Source organism: Cyprinus carpio, chromosome B11 (assembly GCF_018340385.1).
Source record: "Cyprinus carpio isolate SPL01 chromosome B11, ASM1834038v1, whole genome shotgun sequence".
In the NCBI taxonomy this organism is placed as follows: Eukaryota; Metazoa; Chordata; class Actinopteri; order Cypriniformes; family Cyprinidae; genus Cyprinus; species Cyprinus carpio.
Window position 1 is genome coordinate 3,555,258 of NC_056607.1, and position 13,394 is coordinate 3,568,651.

Below are 13,394 nucleotides of genomic sequence, written 5' to 3' on the forward strand. Positions count from 1 at the left end.
TTAGCACCACCTATCTCAGAGGCATCCACAACACCCAAGTTACTAAAACCAACAACCACTACAACAACCACTACTCAACCGAGAGGTCAGGTGACTACTGTTACCACTACAGGGACCAGAGCTGTTAATAAAACCCCCAAATCACCAGCTGTACTTCCCCAAACCACCACGCCTCCCTCACTGGAGTCTTTTCCTCCACCTGAGCGCTTCTGCGAGAGCGTAGAGCTTAGAGACATACTGTGGCCGCAGACGCAGAGGGGCATGCTGGTGGAACGACCCTGCCCCAAAGGAACTCGAGGTGGGTGCATGTACCTGTTGAAGTGTGACACGCTGCAGTTTTCCACTCAGGGCTCTTTGAATTGCTATCAGTCACACACAAGCTAATATGCATTTGGCCTCTTGGCAAAGAGAAATGTGTCTATTCTCTTAGGATCGACCATTTGAATGAAGCAATAAATCCATGAGAGGCCATGCGTTGTAATCTTGTTAGCAAAGGTGTTTACTTATAAGAATAAATAATTTGTTAATAATAATTAACATTTATTTATGCCAATTTATGCATTTATTTGGTAAGTCGTCAGACAGTCCTTTTTTTGCTCTTGGACTTCTAAGATCCTAAATATATTTATTGGTGCTTTATTGCCATAACAAATATTGGTTACACTTTATTTTGTGACAGTGTAATAATATATTTAAGTACTGAGTAAAGTTAAATAACTATCAATGTTGGTTCCATGTAACGGAATTACAATAAATAAATGTAATTCTAATCAGTTAGTTACTGAGAAAAAAAAAGTGTAATTAAATTACAGTTACTTATGAAAAGGTTTATGATTACAAAAAGGTTTTTTTTTTGTTTGTTTGTTTTTTTTTTTTTTTTGTTGTTGTTGTTTTTTTTTTACAAACACCCAAACACAGATTTAATTGATTAAAATATTGATTTAAAATATAAGACACCAATGTTTCAGGAGTTTAGAACAGAGAATAGGACACATGCTTATTCGATAAAAGTTTTATTTCCTATTTGGGTTTATGTTTTTGCTTTTGTCTTTTTTTTCTTTTTTTTTAAGATTATTTGTTTTTTTCCAAGGCATTGTTGCCAGTGTTTCCTATCATAGCTATGCAAAGATTTGATTTCAAAAAGCATCATAGCTTGTAATGAGTTAAATCTGTATTTAACATCAGAATGATATCAAAGTAAAAAGAGGTGCTAAAGTCTGGTGCTAAAGGTGCTAAAATCACAATTTTGTGGTGGCTATGCTTTAAAATTCAATTCTTACAATCTTAATTCAAGTGAATGCTTTTGAAAGTCTGATAGTAATCAGTGTTGAGTATGACTGTGAGGTTAACCTGCTTTCAAAATCATTAACAGTTCGAAACATTAGAAATGTAGAAAAGTAATCAAAAAGTAGACAAATGTAATCAGTTACATTACTTTAATAAAAGTTACACTACTTATTATATCTTAAATAGGGTAACTTGTGATCTGTAACATTATTACATTTCCAAAATAACCAACCCAACACTGTTAACTACATATACTTACTGTATGGTTATGGTTAGGAAATGGGTTTCCTTTAGGGTTAGTTGAATGTAATTATGCATAATTATGCATATTGATGTTACTATAGTAAGTACATGTAACATGTATAACAAAGACACACAGCATTGATGCATACAATTAAACATTTTAAAATGAGATGAGTACAAAACATCAAGAAAAGAAAACAGTAAACAGTCCAGTATCTTGACAAATAAATAATTAAATAAAGAACATTAATAAATTGTGCTGGAACCACAGACTGGAGTCAGATCACTCACTGGCTCTCATTTTATGACAGACAATCCATTTCGTATTTATTTATAAAAGATTACACGTACTAATGTGGCTAATAATAATGATGATGATGATTTTATCTTTATTTAAACAGGCACTGCCTCCTACTTGTGTGTTCTCTCCACTGGGACCTGGAACCCAAAAGGCCCAGATCTGAGCAACTGCACATCCCACTGGGTGAATCAAGTTGCACAAAAGGTTTGTAGTTCCAGAATATATCTGTCCTCGCAGAACAAGGAGCAAAAAAAAATGTGACAGTCTTTAGAGCATAACATCATAAAAATAAAATACTCTCCGGTGGCATATTTTGGAGCTCATTCTTTCTGTTATCACTTGTTAAGAGGAAGACACACAGCCTTCAAACATCCAACAGGGAACTTGCAGATTGATCCGTGTGTGCACTTTTGTGTTAAAGTGAGATGCTTCCAGTAAATAGAATGGATGTGCACAATGGGACACCAAACTTCCTACCGTACACCCACAAAAATGAACTAAAGTAGCAGAAATGCTTCAGCCATTGAAACCCAGGAAGTGTTTCCAAATGCTCTTCCAAAGTGTTACCAGTTTCTAATGATAGCTGTAATTGCTCGCGGGGGCTGTTGCTGACTCAGCGTGATGATGTCATAATGGGAGTCAAGAGCCTCGTAGATACAAAATGATATTTTTCAGAGCCATGCTGTGAGGTTAATTTGTGTAATCTCTCAGATCCGGAGTGGGGAAAACGCAGCCAACCTGGCGAACGAGCTGGCCAAACATACCAAAGGAGCCATCTTTGCCGGTGACATTAGCTCTACCATGAGGCTCATGGAGCAGCTGGTGGATATTCTAGACGCTCAGTTACAGGAACTGCGACCCAGCGAGAAAGACTCCACCGGCCGCAGCTTCAATAAGGTATTAACAGGATTTCATTCTCAACATGATTTTTTAATAAGCAGCAGCATGTCGTGGACGTTTCAGAGGCACTTTGCTTAAAGGACACTTGCTTCAAAAAGACTGTTAAACTCATTGTGTTACACCCCATTGTGCTTTTAGAGAATTGAAAAAAGTATAAATGCAAAGACTGAAGTGAATCACTCAGTGGGTTTTGCCTACTATCCATGAAAAGTGGTATGCTTGATCAGAATTAGTGTTTCCCGACACATGCTTAAATTACATACTTTGTCTGGTGTGCATCCGTACATGCATTTTTGGGTAATATTGTGCAACAGATGAGGACTTTTAGTTTTATAATAGTGATAATAAGGTTGAAGCTGCCACAACAGTTTTTAAATGCATGAATGTATGACAAAGTTGGCACGAAATATAATTTGTATGTGACAAAGCAGCCTGTGATACAGTATCACAACAACATGGTGATATGTCCCAATATTAGCGCACTGTCTTGCACTCTCATACTTTCACATCACCAGAATTGTACATATTATAATGCATTTTACAAGTATGCAAATAACAGTGCAGACACTTTCTGAAAAATAGGTCACAAGGAGAAGAATGAAGCCAGTTTTCAGTCTACAAAAATGATTAGCTGCATTTATATAAAACCTATGCATTGCATTTAAAATACATATGAGAGACTTCTTTATGAGCTTAACTGCACACTAACTCTTCTGGTTACAACTGGCCGTTATGTAACATTTCCTTCAACCATTAGGAATCTTGAGGGCATACATTCACCGAACATGAGCTTTAAAGATATATGGCTCTATTCAGCATGTTCTAAGGCTACTGGGACTGAATATTAGTTGTTAAAGACATAGTTCAACCAAATTGTAAAATTCTGTCATCATTCACTTATGAAACCCATAAGACTTTTGTGTACAAATACACATATTTGTAATGCTACCTGAGAGAAATCTGTCCTTCCATTGAAAGTCCATTCAACCTAAGCTTCAAAAGGTTTTCCATTGTAAAAGTATTAATTGAGTAGTTTAATCACAATTTTCTGAGGGGACACACTATGTTGAACAGGTTTAATTTAGGCTTTTATCCAAATGTAAGCACTGCTCAACACACATAAAACAAAGGACATCTAATATGGACAAAGACAGCTCAGCATGCTTCACATACAAGAACAAACTTCATTGGTTCTTGCACATCAAGCAAGGAAGTTTGAGCTTTTGTTTATTATTGTTATTATTATTATTTTTATGTTACGTGATTATGTTTTACAGTGTATGCATGCAAGTTGATCGGTGTTTAAATGTGACTAAAAGTCTAAATTAAATCCGTTCATCATAAAAAGTGAGCTTGTTCCTTCAGAAGGCTTGGTTTAAACTGTTTGATACATACATTTTACTTTTAGGGTGTTTTTTGGAACTACATGAGGGTGAGAACAGAATCTTCATTTTTTTAGTGAACTAACCCTTTAAGTCAATGAGCTTGGATAGCATATTCAAAGTGCTTGAAGTAACATTAATTTTGTTAAATACTAAGACAGAAACCTCTTTATTGGCTATTGTGTCGTCTGTATGGCTTTTTGTGTGTTTCATTCATTAAAGTCAAAGAAGTGGGTGGATATCAAATGGCTGGAGCACAGGCTGTACTCACTATGAGTGAAGCCTTTCTTTCAAATTTTTATTGTAGTTACAGGCCAGTGGAAGGGACTGAAGGCACACAGGCCTGATTGCAAAAAGTTTGGATCCCCCAGTGCACTAAAGCAAGAATGGCATTGGTCTCATGAAGCCACATGGACATCAGCCAGTGTAATTTACATGAACAGGACATGTTCCTGGACCAGCATCCTATAAGCTATTACTCTAAACCTTAATACCAAACTTTAAATTGTAAATCAAAGATTTATTTATCTTGACTCCACACTCCTTCAGTGAACAATGGCCCTAAACCCTATTTCCGATTTTAACCATTACCCCAGCCTCTTTCCTATGATAAATCATAACTCCAACACTAGCATCCATTTTTAAAATATAGTCACACTTTATTTTTAAGGTCCAATTCTTGCCAATAACAAACCATTGACTATGGATTTTGCCTCAATAAACTCCCAATTTTCTGCTTATTAATAGTTAGCAAGGCAAGTTTAAGTATTAGGTAGGATTAGGGATGTAGAATATGGTCATGCAGAATATGTCCTTTATAAGCACTAATAAACAGCCAATGTGTCAATAATAGGCATGCTAATAGGCAACTAGTTAATAGTGAGAATTGTCCCTCTACTAAAGTGTTAGCTAAAATACTAAGCCTAAACTTTACTTTTCACCTCAAAAACCCAATTCTTAACCATTATTCCTAAACCTCACCTGTACACCTAATCTTTTTTCCTGACCCTAAACTCCTTCATCTAATCTGAACCCCAACCTTTAGCCCAGGGTTGTCCAAAATCAGTTCTGGAGGGCCACTGTCCTGCAGAGTTTACACACTGCTTGGAGGTTTGTAGTATGCCTAAGACCTTGATTAGATTGCTCAGGTAAGTTTAATTGTGGTTGGAACTAAACTCTGCAGGACAGTGGCCCTCCAGGAGCAGGATTGAACACCCCCGCTTTAGAACCTATCCCAGCACCCAATCTCTTACCATAAATCTTAATCTTAACCTTTATTCGTAAACCACACCCTTACACCTAATCTCCAACACAAGCCCTTCTCTTAGTTTACTGTCCAACCCTGATCCTGATCCTATAGAGGTAAACCACACATTGATTTAGGCAGTCTGCATCTGAATATTGTTTTGCATATGTTTCAGTTGCATATTTTAGATGGTAATGAGCTACTGATTCTATTTTTACTCGAAAGAGCACCTGAGGGCTTTGAAATCGCTAGACTAAATTGTTGTTCTGAAAGCAAGGCCACTCTGTACACCCTACATTCATCCGTTACATGATTTCATCATAGCAGATCTGACTGCTATACTGTGTTTCTGAAGTGCTTGTGGATTGGAGAACCCATTAGTACACCATCAACCTTTCTAACTGTCTTTCTTTGGTCTGTTTTTGTTCTTGTGTGTGTCCTCTCTCAAATGAAAAAGCTTCAAAAGCGAGAAAGGACGTGCAGGGCGTATATGAAGGTATATCTGTGCTACGCTACTATGCTCTACACTTGTTTCTGTACTTTCTCTTCTTCTTTTCCTGCTATTGTTTCTCAGCATGGTCCTGTGTCCTTTCATTCTCACTGTCGCCACAGCATTTCACTCCGCCTGTGTCCTCAGTCCCGGAGGTTCAATATTTCAGTGGATTGGAAATTGTGTGGCTGCAATTTTTATGCCCAGTTCATACCTTTTATGTGTTTGTTAATGGTCTGTTTTTTTCAGTTTCTTTATTTTTAAAGTCATGTGTTAATATATGTTGATGTGCTTGAGTTGCAGGTTGGCAGTGCATGTTCTTATTGGTTGTAAAGGGTAGATGTCAATTTGTGGTGCTTGAAATATATTGATTGCTGCATTGGTTTTTCCACAGCATTTTCAACTGCTAAAAAATTTACTTAGACCTAGCAAAACTGAAAAATGTAAGTATGACAGGAGAGATTATGCAGAGATCACATGAAAGGCAGGATTCTGTTTCGGAAAGGCAAATCAGTGTAAAATAAATCAGCGAATGTGAAACCCTAGACTGTGAAGATGCATATATCATCTTTTAATATGTATTGGTGTGTAGGAGCAAAAACGATTTAGCATTGAGAGTAGTTAAAAATGACCATAAAAATGTAGGAAATTAGAGCTTGTATGAGTCAGAGCTGCAAAACCAATCGGATGAACAATAATTATCAAAGGAGGCGACAAGTATGTATCGATATTTTAGTCTGGTGGTGGTGGTGTGTGTGTGTGTGTGTGTGTGTGTATGTGCTTAACCTTTTGATATTTCTCTCACACAGAAGCTCTGTTTAAATAGTATGAGAGTGTAAGATTGTGAGGTAAAAAAATTCCAAAATGTTCATTGCTAGAAACCGGACTTTAGAGTTAATCTCAAACATAACATCCCTTTGTAGAAACCTACTGCATTTTTGAAAATTCTCTGACAGTGTTAACAGGTGGCTATTTTATATTTTCCATTTCAATTTTGTGCATCATATAATTAAGATCTAGAGACGCCTTCAGTTCTGATGACACAGAACAATGGTGTCTTTATCTTTGCATTTATAAGGCATCACGACCGGCTGTCTTTCTTTACCTCATATATGTCCGTTTACGTGCTTGAAGAGCCTTTGACATTCAATACTGCACTCTTGAGACAGACAGAGCATGTCGGGCTCATTTCTGCAGCCTGTTTTTATGTGTGTCACCTGATAACAACCTAAAACAAAGTGTGCATGTTTGCTTTCATTTGGGCACGGGCAAACAGCTGCTGATAAAGTCAAGGCTTTGACATTTGACCTTACTACAGTGGTTAGTGCTGACACAAGCGTCTCATTGGACTATAGGCTATCGTGGATACAGTCGACAACCTCCTCAGACCGGAGGCTCTGAAATCGTGGCGAGATATGAATACCACAGAGCAGACGCACGCCGCAACTATGTTACTGGACACCCTGGAGGAAGGAGCCTTTGTCCTTGCTGACAATTTAATGGAACCGGCCATCGTGAAAGTACCAGCCAGTAATATAAGTGAGTACGAGCGTTGCGCAAAACGAATGGAAGTGACACCGTAAACAGTTTATTTTGCAGCTGATCAGTTTGAGTTTGCAAATATGCTTCAGCTGTGAAATTATAATAACAGTGGCCACTAACACATGGCTGGTTGACATGAAATACTTTTTTGGGAGTTGACATGTCCTGCAGCGTGGCATGCTAACTCCGTCTTATACTATTTTAAACAGCATTTTTCCTAATTCTTTTCTTACTGTTATGCATGCAGCTTTTACGACCTCATATTAATTGAGACTCTACATGGAATATTTCTACTCCATTCATTTGCCACACCGCAGGACCTTTTAAAAATGAAGGGAAGGCAAAAACGTGATTAAAAATAGTGAATAAAGAAATTTTGACCAGTTACATGGACTAATACATATACTTTCCTGTATACACTTTTATATTTTGCACAGCATTGATAATACAAAGTCCAAAAACCAATGAATCAACATTTGATTTTTGGCCTAACAGGTTATGGTGTGAATTCTCTAAACATTTTTGTGTTTTGTGCAAACATATATATAAAAAAAATTCTATATAAATAAGGCTTATTATATATTGCCTCTTATTTAGAAAACTTATTTACAGGTGAAAACTTGAAATCATGACAGATTATTTGTTGTATCCAGAGTTGTAGTGTAGACAAATGCACTGTTTTAAAAAAAAAAACTGCTAGTAAAGTAAGCCATATCGCTGTGGTCTGTTACATCCACTACAGCCTAGCAACTAAAACTTCAGAATAACGTTATGCAAATTGCGTTCGGCACAGTTTTTGTGGGTGCGTTTTCACCGCTAACTGATTTACATAATTCCTGTAGTGAACTGAACAACACTAGATATGCATGCAAATAAACCGCAATTCATTCTCAGTGAATTCACCCCATTATTTTTTTCCCCCTCTATTTCCGCTTGGTGAACTAACATTGTGAAACATCTGATTTCTCTCCGCAGTTCTGGATGTTTACGTGCTGAGCACAGATGGGCAGGTTCAAGATTTCAGGTTTCCCCAGAGCGGCAGGAGTGGTATTTCTATCCAATTGTCTTCCAATACGGTGAAACTCAACAGTCGTAATGGTACGCTCCAGCCCACGTGCGAACTCACTCATATACGGTCATTAGTATCATTTCCAGTGATAATAAGAACATATAAGATCCAATTGTTCCTGTCACTATGGAGATAGAAATGCTCTCATTGTCAGAAAAAGATCTGAACATTGATGCGAACATACTGCTGAACATATGTTGTTTTCGACAAATATAACTGGGTCTGCTGCAGGGTCACTTGGGAAGAAAGATCCATATACTGAAGTTAGAAACTTTTGTGGGGTATATACTTTATTTATGGGATGATCATGTTTTCTGATGTACATGGGTGAAAGTAAAATTAAGGATGATTAAAGCTGTACTTATTTTAAGGGTATAGCATTGCCATTTTGTTGTCACATTGCAAAAACCTACTCTTAATAGACAAAATATAAATTCAACTTTTCCTCTATTAACTATAAGGTGTAACAAAATCCAGACTTGTTCTTGACAGATGCACTGACATAATAGACTTTAATGAGAAGTAAGGTGTGCCGTTTTCTCTTCGCAGGTGTTGCCAAGTTGGTTTTTGCCCTTTATAAGAACCTGGGGCAGTTTCTAAGCACGGAGAATGCGACGATGAAGCTTGACCACGAGGCTAACGGACGCAACTTCTCCGTGGCTGTGAATTCCGACGTCATTGCCGCCTCAATAAACAAAGAATCCAGTCGTGTATTTATATCGGAGCCTGTGATTTTCACCCTGGAGCACATCGACGTGAGTGCAAGCAATAAACAAACAAAGGGATCATAAAAGCAGCAGGATAGCAAAGCAAGCTGGCGAAGAAAATAAAATAAAAGCAGTCTCAATTCAAACACCCTACAAGGTCACAGAGGGGTTTATTTAAGCCATCGAACATGAAATTAACAAAGTCTGAACCAATGATTATTACCAGCCTAGACCAAATTCTTAATGAAAACTAATTCGTTTGTCGACATTAGGATGTAAATGATGCAATTTCCTTTTTTCGGAGTGGAAAATTAACTCCCAGATTAGCTATACAATGCAGGATGAAATTACCAGAGGACCAATTATCATCTCGCTCTCTTTTAAAGTGTCAGGAGCGCTCCCAGAGGAGACCCGGCTTGATTTTTGCTCTCTATCAAAGTAATTGTGCGATTTCCACAGACATGCCTTCAAACCATTCTGCCCCCTGTTAGCACCTCATATAATCAATGGTCCCATGCTAGATTTCGCACTCATTTAACCTTATTAGATTCTTTAGTCGTTTATGTGAGAACACACACTGCGCATTCAAAAGAGTGTTTGATATGGCCAGTGTATCATTTGCGAAAGAATGAACGCCAACAGTCGGAGTGAATTAGGATGCCGTTCCCCCAATGTTCACGCGCAGGCGCCATTATGATACGGACAGCTGCTAAATATCAATTCATTATCGTCTGCTAACTCATGAGGAATGGTTCTGTCTCCTCTTGTCAATTACAGATGCAACATTACTATAACTCCAACTGCTCTTTCTGGAACTACTCCGAGAGAACCATGATGGGATACTGGTCCACTCAGGGCTGCAAACTCATCCACGCCAATAAAAGTCACACCACCTGCTCCTGTAGTCATCTCACCAACTTTGCGGTGCTCATGGCTCATCGAGAGCTGCTGGTAAGATGCGATCTTCATAAATATTTAAGCTTTTGTCTGTGCGTAACTGTGAAACCCAGCTGTTATAATAGACACCGCCAACACTCATCTGCTTTCCTAAGCCAGACGCTACCGACTGATAACTGCAAATCAGCCTGTTTTAGAGTTTGTCTACTTGTGATATTAGCAAAAGTTTCTTTAAGCAAAAACTGAATAAATGTTTAAAGCCGAACTTTCTGTGCCACCAGTGGAAAAAACATAAACACATAACTGTCTAATGAACATCAAATCTGATCTAATTGGCAAAAGTTCTGTGTTTTGCTACAGTTTAGATTTCAGTTTGGACAGAAAAGTGTACTTGTTCCTGGAAATGTGTTGCATATTCTGTATTACAAAACCCTCTGCAATTTACTTAGTTGTTAAATGTGACCTGCTTCTAATTTATTTCTTTTTTTCTCCGTCTCTATTTTTTGTTTCTTAGGGTGCAGATAAAGTTCAGGAGCTGTTGCTGAGCGTCATCAGTCGTGTGGGTATCGTGGTATCCCTCATCTGTCTGGCCATGAGCATCTTCACATTCTGTTTCTTCCGTGGGCTGCAGAGTGACAGGAACACAATCCACAAGAACCTGTGCATAAACCTTTTCATCGCTGAGCTCATCTTCCTCATCGGAATCGACATGACGGAGCCCAGGGTAACGTTACCTTGAATGGATGTGATGTTTTCAGCGAGTCTCATGGAAATGTCTAGAGACGTGTCCACAACATCCAAGACAAATCTCTGAAGGGAGTTCCAGCAGCATTTTGACACATGATTATAGTTTTTCAGGCTTACTGGGTTTTTGCGAGTCTATAACTTGACTCTTTTTGTCCAGAACCTATTTGAAGAAATTGCATTTATATATATGTATATATATATATATATATATATATAATATATATATATATATATATATATATATATATATATATATATATATATGTATATTTACATTTTTGAAATGAAACATGCCATCATTATATTACTGAAAATATTAGGGGATAAATGGTCTCATTCATTTTTTGACTACTTCTAATATGCGATAAAAAAGGCCCGGAAAGGCTCTATCCTTTTTGCTCAATCATGTCTGTATTTACTCCCACCCATACACAAACAAATCAACCATCGATCCTGCCTTGCTCATTGTTCCAGTTCATTCCAAATGTGTTCAGTGGGGTTCAGGTCTGGGCTTTGTGTGGGCCAGTCAAGTTCTTCCACACCAGTAAACCATTTCTTTACAGACCTCGCTTTGTACACAAGAGGCGTTATCATGCTGAAACAGAAAAGGCCCTCTCCATACTGTTGCCAGAAAAGTTGGAAGCACACAATTCTCTAGACTGTCGTTTTATGCCGAAGCATTAAGATTTGTCTTCACTGGAATTAAGAGGCCCAGCCAAAGCCATTAATTAGAAGGGGGTCCACGTACACTTGGCTATCTACTGCATAGCTATACTACCTGACATTTTTAAAGCCATTAAATTAAAACTTTTGAAGAAAAGATGTTATAAAAGTAAAAAAAAAAAAAAGTTAAACATAAATACAATGTTTTTTTTGTTTTTTGTTTTTTGGGACTTGGTACGTTACCTTGAATAGATGGGATGTTTTCAGCTAGTCTTATGGGAATGTCTAGGGAAGTGTGTACAACATTCAATCAGAGAGAGTCAGTAATTTGGCTTTTTGTGTGTGTGTGTGCGTGCGTGCATGCGTGCGTGCGTGTGTGTGTATTTTTAAATTTTTTTTTAAATAAAATGCATTTCACATGAACATATTTTAACCTTTTACACTGAACATATTTTAAACATTTGAACTGAAATTAAGCTAGATAATGTCAATGTCAAAATGTTGTTTAACCGTCCTTGGTTAGTGATAAAGAAAAGAAAAATGTCATTAAATTGCTGCAAGAAATAAAATAGAATTACAAACTAAATAAAAAAGAGCCATTAAATCAAAAAAAGATGTTATAAAAGTAAAAAAAAATAATAATAATAATAATTGAAACCAACATAAATACAATGTTTTTTTTTTTTTTTTTTTTTTTTTTTTTGGGGGACTTGGTACGTTACCTTGAATAGATGGGATGTTTTCAGCTAGTCTTATGGGAATGTCTAGGGAAGTGTGTACAACATTCAGTCAGAGAGAGTCAGTAATTTTTGTGTGTTTTTTTGGCTTTTTGTGTGTGTGTGTGTGTGTGCGTGCGTGCGTGCGTGCGTGCGTGTGTGTGTTTATTTTTCTTTTTTTAAATAAAATGCATTTCACATGAATGTATTTTAACCTTTTACACTGAACATATTTTAAACATTTAAATTGAAATCAAGCTAGATAATGTCAATGTCAAAATGTTGTTTAACCGTCCTTGGTTAGTAATAAAGAAAAGAAAAATGTCATTAAATTGCTGCAAGAAATAAAATAGAATTACAAACTAAATAAAAAAGAGCCATTAAATCAAAACTTTGTTGAAAATGTTCTAAAAGTTGATAAAAGTCAATACACATTAAATAAAAAGATAAATAAAAATCAAATCAAATAAAATCACATAATAATGTAGATTTTAAACTACAGCTTTGACCCTTGTGTCTGTCCCACAGATGGCCTGCTCCATAATTGCAGGAATCCTGCATTACTTTTTTCTGGCATCTTTCGCATGGATGTGTTTGGAAGGGGTTCAGCTCTATCTGATGCTGGTGGATGTCTTCGAGAGCGAATATTCACGCAGGAAGTATTTCTACATGGCGGGATACCTCCTCCCCGCTGTGGTCGTGGGCGTTTCCGCTGCTGTAGACTACAGAAGTTACGGGACAAAGAAAGCGTAAGCAAGCTTTTTCTTTTTCTTTTCTTTCTTTCTTTTTTTTTTTCTAATGCAATGCTGTCTGCATGAGCATACCACAATCTGACTGTTCCATAGGTACCACACACACACACACACAGAAAGTCTTCAGAGGATGCCTTACAGTACAAAATGCGGTTTCCAGGCAGGGCTGCATGCGTTAGTGTCTTTTGTTCAAAGAGTCTCTGGTGACCTGTTGTTTGTAAATGCTCTCTAACGGAGACGAGGGCCGCATGAGAAAGAGGCTTTTACGCAGATTAATGGCAGTGCTTCAGCCCTGCATGGGCTCTTGGGTTGCTCCTTATAACACATAAACAGGTGGTAGTGTGTCGGCCCTGTCTGCCACATCACTGTCTCTTAATACGAAGCACAGAGCTTTGCTTCAGATATGTTTATATTGGCATGAAAGCGTTGCTTGTAGCATTGCATTTGTCTCT

General features: G+C 37.4%; 1 pseudogene; it reads left to right on the forward strand.

Annotated features, from left to right (window-relative positions):
* The window catches only part of LOC109098807, a 99,778-nt pseudogene that overhangs the window by 65,015 nt on the left and 21,369 nt on the right, over positions 1–13,394 (forward strand).